The sequence below is a fragment of the Chiloscyllium plagiosum genome, chromosome 8 (genome assembly GCF_004010195.1).
Source record: "Chiloscyllium plagiosum isolate BGI_BamShark_2017 chromosome 8, ASM401019v2, whole genome shotgun sequence".
Classification (NCBI taxonomy): Eukaryota; Metazoa; Chordata; class Chondrichthyes; order Orectolobiformes; family Hemiscylliidae; genus Chiloscyllium; species Chiloscyllium plagiosum.
Window position 1 is genome coordinate 58,666,670 of NC_057717.1, and position 7,648 is coordinate 58,674,317.

Below are 7,648 nucleotides of genomic sequence, written 5' to 3' on the forward strand. Positions count from 1 at the left end.
GCTCGGGTTGTTTAGTTTGGAGCAGAGGAGGCTGAGGGGGATGTGATTCAGAAGGACAGGATGATGAGGGGCATGGAGAGGGTGGATAGACAGCAGCTATTCCTTTTAGTCAGACGGCCAAGAACAAGGGAGCCCACTTTAAAAGTGAAGGGTTTGAGGTTTAGTGAGGATTTAAAGATAGTTTTCTTTCACCCAGAAGGTGTTGGGATCCGGAATTTAATTCCTGAGAGGAGAGTTATCACGGGTATCCTCACGGCCATTAAAAAGTGCTTGGACAAGCAATTGGAAGTGTATATTCATAATATTCCAGGCTATGGGCCTGGTGTAGGAAAGTGGGACTACTGTGGATCGTGCTGTATTTCTGACAGTACATAATACATAGTCATGTGAGTGTATGGCTGTGCAAGGACAGTCATTGAACAGCGTAAGGCAGGAATTGATGGATTTCTGAAGAATATATTCACAAGAGTTATAAGAATGAACTGTAATAGTTTGTCAAATTATGCCAATGTGAGAAATATGAGAAAACAATTGCAGCTTCCTTACAATCTGAATCCAGAGAATGGAGAATGGGGAACAGGGAAATGGCAGAACTATGAAGACACTACCTCAGCTCTGTCTTCACAGAACGTTCTATCAATACTAGGAAAACGAAGTCATGTGTGGAAAATGATATAGTACATGGAACATAGAACATAGTAAGTACATGGTTTTGAAGAAAATGTTGGGAGTGAAAGTAATGGTCACAGACAACACTAACATAGATTTATGAAATGGGAATTATGTTTGAGAAGCAGACTGGGAGACAAATGAAACAGAAGCAATGGATGTAAAACATTTGCATTTTTAGAAAAAACATTCGTAAAGCTCCAAGCCCAATTTACAAAAAACTAAATCTTAGTGGATCGGTGTGAAAATATGGCCATGTTTCTAGAATTGGACAGCTGGCAGGAAACAGTGAATATAAATAAACAGCCTGACATTATTTGAAAGGTACGATTCTGTGAGTATGACCATGAACCAGCCACCGCATCAACTTCCCCAGATCTCTCCTATCTCACCAGTCGGACAGACAAAGCAGAAGTAGCGGCACAGTGGGATACAGTTGGAAGGGGATTGCTCTGGGAGTCCTCAACAGTGACTCTATATCCCATGAAGTCTCATGGCCTTAGTTTACACATGGGAAAGGAAACCTCCTGCTGATTACCATGTACCAGCCTCTCTCAACTGATGATTCAGTACTCCTCCATGCTGAACAACACTTGGAGGAAGCACTGAGGGTGGAAAGGGCGCAAAATGTACTCTGTGTGGGGGATTGCAATGTCCACCACCAAGAGTAGCTCTGCAGCAGCATTACTGATTGGGTTGGTCGGGTCCTAAAAGATATAACTGCTCAACTGGGTCTACGGCAGGTGGTGAAGGAACCAACATGAGGAAAATACATACTTGACCACAGCCTTGCTAATCTGTCAGTTGCAGAAGTATCTGTCCATGACAGTATCGGTAAGAGTGACCACGCATAGTCATTGTGGAGACAAAGTCCCACCTTCTCATTGAGAATAACCTCCATCATTTTGGGTGGTACTATCACCGTGCTAAATGGGACAGACTTCAAGCAGATCTAGCAGCTCAAGTCTGGGTTTCCATAAGCTGCTGTGGGTCAGCAATAGCAGCAGAATTGCACTCCAGCACGACCTCATGACCTGGCATATCCCCCTCACAACAATTACCATCAAGCCAGAGGATCAACCTTGGATCACTGGAGTGTGTAGGAGGGCAGGATCAGCACCAAGCATAACTGAAAGTGTGGTGTCAGCCTGGTGAAGCCACCAACCAGGAAAACGTGTGTGCGAAACAGCATAAGCAGTAAGTGATAGACAGAGCTTGGTGATCCCACAAGCAACGGTTCAGATCTCTGCTGTCCTTCCACTTCGAGTTGAGAATAGTTGTGGACAATTAGACAAGTTATTGGAGGATATAATTCCACAAATATCCCCATCCTTAATGATGGAAGAGCCCAGTACTTCAGTGTATAAGATAAGGCTAATGAATTCGCAACAATCTTCAGTCAGAAGTGCTGAGTGGATGATCCATCTCGGCCTCCTCCAGTTGTCCTCAGCAATTCAGCTACCCCAGTCATCAGCCAATTTGATTCAGTCCATGTGATATCCAGATTCAGTTGGAGACACTGGATACTCCAAAGGGTACATACCCTGACAACATTCTGGGTTCCCATGACACTTAGGAAGATGGTCATGATTGATAAAGGTCAGTCAACGCAGCTCCAGGACAAGTCTGTAGGAGTCCCTCGGGCAGTGGTCTAGGCCCAAACATCTTTGAGGCTGCTTCACCAATGACCTTCCCGCCATTTTAGGGTCAGAAGTGGGATGTTCGCCAATGATTGCACAATGCTCAGCAACATTTGTGCCTCCTCAGATACTGAAGCAATCCATGTCCAAATGCGACAAGATCTAGACAGTATCCAGGCTAACAAGTGGCAAGTAATATTCAGGCCACACAAATGCCAGGCCGTGACCATCTCCACTAAAATACAATCGAACCACTGCTTCTTGGCGTTCAATGGTGTTACCATCACTGAATCCACAGTGGACTGCAGCGGTTCAACAAGGCAGCTCACCACCCAACTCTCAAGAGGCAACCAGGGACAGGCAATAAATGCTGGTCCAGCCAGTCACACCCAGATTCACGATTTTTTAAAAAGAATTAACAGTGGAAGGTTGCTTAGACATCATAGTGATCGGTACTCAGGACCCAGCTGTTCACGATAGCCATTAAACTTTGGTTCCTGGAATCAAATACAATATATCATAACCTGCTGACAGAACTAAAGGATGTTGGATTGTGAGTAGGTGAAGAGGTTGTAAAAAGCTTCAAGGTGACTGAGACAAGTGGAGTGAATGCGCAAATATTTTGCAGGTGAAGAACAAGGTGTGTAGAGGTGACGGTGTGCCCTTCGTTGGGAACAATAGACTGGAAGCATATAGTTTGAAAAGGGATTGTTTGGAACATGTTGATCTACAAAGGGACGCATGCACCTTGTTGTTGTTTTCTTCTGCGCAGCCCTCCAAGGTCCCTGCAGCGCAGTGAGGTCTGAACCCACAAGGCAATACTGGGAATGGAATTGGCACGCTGACCAGTGTACATAGACCCTCCAAGTGGGTAGCTGTAACATTGCAAAGGATCATTGCAAAGTGTCATTTCCAGAACAGCACCATCTCCACATGGGGACCTATCGGAAACCACAATGAACAGATTATTTCTGTGCTGCTTGACAGTTCCGTCAAAAATAACTCCCACCAATTTGACTGTCGTGATGGAACTGAAGGGGTGGTGAATGGTCAAATTGTAGTTACTCTTCTCTTAGGGATTGGATATAGTTGAGTAATTTTCCACATTGCCAGAGAGATGTCAGAGTTGGTGCTGGAATGAAACCGCTTCCCCAGGGACACGGCTTGTTGTGCAACACAAGTCTTCAGTCCTATTGCAGGAATGAGGTCAGGGCCCATTGCCCTTATCGTATCTACGGTGTTCAGCTGTTTCTTCATGTCACGTGCAGCAAATAAAATTGGTTGAAGACTGGCAAAACTGATTCTGTGGGCATCATGGCGAGGGTGAGGTGGATCATCAGTTCCACACTTCTGGCTGAGGATGGTGCAGATATGACATCCTGGTCTTTCCCACTGATGTGCAGGGCTGTTCGATTATTAAGGATGGCGATATTTGTGGGGCCCTTTCCTCCAGTCATTTGTTTAATCGTCCATCACCATTTATAACTGAATGTATCAGGACAGCGGAGCTTTGATCACATCTGTTGGTCAATGCGGTAACTTTAATGCGTTAGAATCAGGGTTAGGTTCACATGGTTCTGACCCTAACATGTTTACCCACACTCGTCACTGAGCCATAGATTATGTTGATGGTAATGGCACACTGAGGAGATTATTCCGGGCAAAATGTTACAGGTTGTGGTTGAATGCAGGTCTGCTTCTCCTGCTGCTGTAGTCTACAGCACTACATAAAAACGTAGTTTTGAGCTGCAATATCTGCAATGCAATTCTGCTGTCTGTCCCTTAGTTCACATCGAGACCCATTCACCCATCTGCCCTGCATTCAGTGACCTACTCTGGTTTCTGATGTGGAGATACTTCCATTTTCATATTCTCATTCTGCAGAGGGTCGGTCCCCGGGTCATGCTTCCAATCTGACACATTCTACAAAACCAATTAACAGATTTTAATTCAACTTTTTAATTCATCTGAATCTTTTTCTTCCTTGAGAAATGCCATCTTCTATGTTTAAAGTGAATGTGTTTCCCTCTGTTCCTCTCCCTGACCATGATTAAGAGCTCTGTCGTGTCAGTGATGCCAGCCTTGTGTAGTTTCAGAGCCAATGAATTCTCTGTATTCCTAATCATCTTCACCACATTGTATTTTACTCTTTTGGTTTGATGCCTTATCACTCATGGCTGCCTTGTCCTCCCATGAGTATACTTCATCTTCTTTGGGATGAATTTCTGATATCCTCCGAAATATCCACAGAAACTCATGCCTCTGCTGCTCCATTGTCTCTCTGCTCGGCTCCCCTGCCGATTAACTCTGGTCAGCTCCTCCCGCATGTATTTGTAGTTACCTTGCTCAATTATAATCACATTACATCGAGAAGTGAGCAATAGATATAAAGCGAAAGGAGTTTTGAGAGAAGGGAAGCGAAGAATAATATGTAGATTTCTTAACTAGCAGCAAAGAGAGAAAGAGAGAGGATATATATGAGGAAATGTGCAAAATGAGAAAACCAGATCATCGAAAGAAGGAGATGAACATCCCCCAATGTTTTGGCAATTCCTGTGTGCTGTGGTCCTTTGTACAGTGCATGTACAACAGAGTAATACGTTGAACTGCTGGGTCTAATGCCAGGTAATTTATCTCCAATAATGTGACAGACACTAGCTTTGGAAAGAACCTAGCGGGCCAATATATTTAATTCCCCGTAGAAAGGGGATGAACTGAAATAAGTTGGGGCACTAGAATCAAGAATTTGGAGCACACATCCTGGTAAGAATGAGAGATTAGAGTAGAGAATTACAGAAAAGGAGGGGAGGTTGAGAGGATCAAATCATGTTTTAATGTTTTATCAATGTTATACATCATATGCATCATTTTTCGTTAACCGTGCCTCTATTGTTCATTTACAATGAGTTGTGCACATGTAAAAAATGCTACTTATCTACACACACACATTGATTAAATAGTGTATGCAAAATCACTTTTCCACCATTGAAATAGTCCTGTTGTCATGTTACGGGGATACATGAACACCTACTGGCTACCAAAAGACATGACCCACTATCACTATGTTCCATACATAGAGATAAAGAAGGGCACCACTTTGATTGGGACAAAGCACACACACACATGCTAAGGCACGCAAGGACCTTCTTAGAGGAAAGGCATTCGTACCAGAAGCCCATCAATAAACGCATCAATTTATATCCTGTCTACATTCGCTTGTTAAAATAATCGGAGTAGACATCACCCACTTTCAGAAACCAGGACCTATAAATATAGAGGCGGGACATACCACCAGATTTCAGCGGAGACTCTCATTGATGATGCCACCTAGTCATGCTGACGAAACTTCTGAAAACAAACCTTCAAGCTCAGCGAGTTAACTTGCATACATATAAATTGGTATTTTTTTGTTTGTTAGTGGAATTTACGAGTTCTCTGTCGCTCACGTTTTAACAGATTATGATGCAAGGTAAGCTTTTCTGGGTGTGTAGTTTTAATTAACAGAGGGATTCGACATTGATGTCATAACAGTTTGCGGCCTTGCCTTGTGGGATATGGACATATTTGAACAGATTTGGGGTACAAAAGGTCCCAGCAAATTCCAACGCATTGCAATTAGTGACCTAGATCTTCAAATAAAACCGGTGGGAAAATTCGTTTAATTTTCTTACTTGTGGTTGGTTAAATTAAAAGTGAGGGAAATGGCTTTTAACATTACTAAAGAGGTTCCCACATTTTCCAAGGAAGTTTAGAAAGACAGGAGGAGGACATTTTTAAGGATTATCAATTAGGTTGGAATTGGGTTTAACCAGGGAGAATAGGGAAGCTGAATGGAGTTGGTAAAGCACTTTGATGTATCAGAGAAATAGGCAACTGCAGTAGAGTTAGAAAAACATAAATTCGTAAATGTGGCAACTGGAGTTAGAAGATAAATAAAGGGATGGAAACAGAGAGAGAAGAAAGAGAAAGAGAGGAAAAAGAAAGAGAGGGAGGATTTGAAATTCAGAAGTTGGGAATTAGACAAGAAAGTTAAATTAACAGGATGGAGATGAAGGGAGAACATGGGAATGTATACAACTAGGTTAGTAACTTGCCATATTTTGGTGAGAAAAACGTCAAAACCTTTTTTTATTTCAATTGAAAAAATGGCTAGGCAGATGACGTGTCCAGTGAACTTGTGGGTAATGCTAGTTCAGACTAAGCTGGTGGGCACAGCTGGTGAGGTATGTGCAGCGCTATCAGATAAGGGGTCAAGAGATTATCAAGATGTCAAATTGGCTATTTTGATTGGTTATGAATTGGTGCTAGAAGCATATAGAAAGAAGTTCAGAAAAATAGAGACGGAACCAGGTCAGACTTATATTGAGTTTGAAAGAATTAACCACAGTCATTTTGATAGGTGGGTGCTGGCCTTAAAAATGAATAAGACCTGTGAGGCTTGAAGGGAGATTAATCTGCTGGAGAAGTTAAAAGACTCACTTCCAGAGATGGTACAAATTCATGTGAATTTACAGAAAGTTCAAGAAGTGAGAAGGGCAGCAGACATGGCAGGTAAATATGCATTGGGGCATGAGATGATATTTAGCTTCTGGCAGGATTTTCATCCTGTGAGGGATAGAAATTGGGAGAAGGGAAGATCACACATTACAAAGTGAACAGTAGCGCACAATAGTTCACCACAGGTGAAGAACGAAGCCGAAGGGGGTTGAAAGGTGGCGAAAGCCCTCAGGTGTTGTCACTATAAGGGAGTGGAACACATAAAATTAGAGTGCTGGTGGTTTAAGAAGGGCACAGGGAAAAAGTTGTTTTCACTGCAGTAAGCTGGGACACACCGTGCTGGGCGTTAAAGGAAGACACTTTGGGGAAAGATGTGGTAGAAGAGGCTAAGCCCAGTGGCATTAGTGAAACTGGCAAAGGAGACCCCAAGTGGAGCCGAAGAGTTGCAGGATATTGCACAGCCTAGGCAAGGGCTGGGTATGGAGGCAGTGCCTGATCTCTCTAAAGATTACACCTCTGTAGATAAAGTTTACTCAGAAAGAACAGGGGGAGAAGGACAAGAAGTTTTAATTTTGTGAGATACGGGATCTACTCAGTTTCTAATAGTTGAGAAGTGAGGCGCCGGAAAAGCACAGCAGATCAGGCAGCATCCAAACAGCAGGACAATCGAATATCAGGCAGAAACCCATCGTCAGGAACATGGTGGGGGGACAAGGGGGCTGAAAGATAAAAACGAGGGTAGTAGCTGAACTGGTGGGAGGGTCAATGGGAAGGCAATAAGAAGATGTAGGTGGGAGTGATAGTGATATGTCGGAGGGTAGGGTGGAGTCGATAGATGGAAA